This window comes from Castor canadensis, chromosome 15, assembly GCF_047511655.1.
Source record: "Castor canadensis chromosome 15, mCasCan1.hap1v2, whole genome shotgun sequence".
NCBI lineage: Eukaryota > Metazoa > Chordata > Mammalia > Rodentia > Castoridae > Castor > Castor canadensis.
In genome coordinates, this window is record NC_133400.1 from 47,459,646 (window position 1) to 47,461,245 (window position 1,600).

A 1,600-nucleotide genomic window follows, 5' to 3' on the forward strand; every position below is an offset into this window, starting at 1 on the left:
AGTTATACAATTATATGACTTTATATAATTGCATTTACAGTTTTTGAAATAAGCATTATTCTTTGGAATAAAGATGTAAAAATATGTTTTGGAATCCTAAATGTATGTACTATTTTATGTATATTTTATATGTAAATATTTATAGCATAGTTCTTAATTTTATTCAACTTGGTTGAATACAGATAAGTATAACTTCATGATGAATCACTGAATTCTGAACGTCAATATTGTACTTTATTTGTGTATGTTCAACCCACAGTGATTTCATTATTATTTTGCCTGTTTTCCATATTTTTATATCAAAATTGCCTATACTTCGTGGAAAAAAATTTCGATATCTTATCTGTGTTTCACAATGTTTTAATTTTAAGTATTATGTGATACTTGAAATTTTTATCTTAGCTATCAGTAATGTTTTTAATTCCCATATTAATTGGGGAGCAAGTGGTGGACTTTTACTACCATGCCTTTTCAGCATAGATGAAACTGAATTTTTCCTGTGAAAATGACAGGACCCAGTCTAATTCTAATTGGGGAATTTGAAATCAAAAAGGTCATGAAGCATCAAGATTTTGATTTGATCATGTCAGTGCTATCTTCCATTTTACACTTAGGTAAAAATATAAGACACATCAAGAAATGGTGGGTAGGAGCTATTGGCTTTTCTCTCCCCAAAAGGGAAAAAACCCCAACACTGATAACTACTCAGTTACAAGGTACCATTTGGAATATCCCACAACTTGACGTTGAATTAAAGCTGTGACAATTCACACAAACAAAAATAAAGGAAACAAATCTCTTTAACCATGATGTTCTTTTCCAGGGTGTCATGCTGCCCACTCACAGAATGGTCCCATTGACTAAGTTCCTATATTACAAAAAGAATTAAGGTAAATCTCCATTTTCTCCACCATGACTACAACTATTCAATGGAAAAATTTTAAATAGCTATTCATATTCTCAGCCTTGCATGACATGGAAAGGACAAAACATGGAAGATTAGGATATAAGACAATACTATCAGAGATTGGCTAGAAATAAAACTTTCAGCAAATCCAAGAACTCTGGCAAAAATTGTGTCAACTGAGAATTTGTAGTTCAGTGCATGGAAGGCATTGCAAATGATAGCAGGACTAAAACAACTGAAAACAGCTATGGAGAAAGGAGTGGGGACGAGGCTAACATTGGTCACCACACAGAACTCAGTGGTTACTCTCTGTTCCAGCCAAAAGGGAAGCCAAATTAGAGGGTGTTCAGCAATGCTGCACTGCAGAAAGCTTGCTGCTCCAGGGCTCACCAGAACCTGAGCCCAGAGCTGGGTTTCCAGCACACCCTGTGTACCCTAGGAACTGTGCACCTTGTGAACCCTTCAGGTTCATTCAAGGTAGGTGCCACACCAATTGCTTGGCTCTTGAATTTCTTGCAAAACTTGACTTTGTCTGCCATCTAGTGTCCAATAAGGGACTGATTATATTTATTTATTGTTCATAGATGAGGGAACAAAGGACTAAGTTTGCATTGGATCTCTAGACAGACATACTGCTGGAAGATGTACACACAATCCAAGCTAAACCCCAAAGACTGGAATAAATTCCTGTGA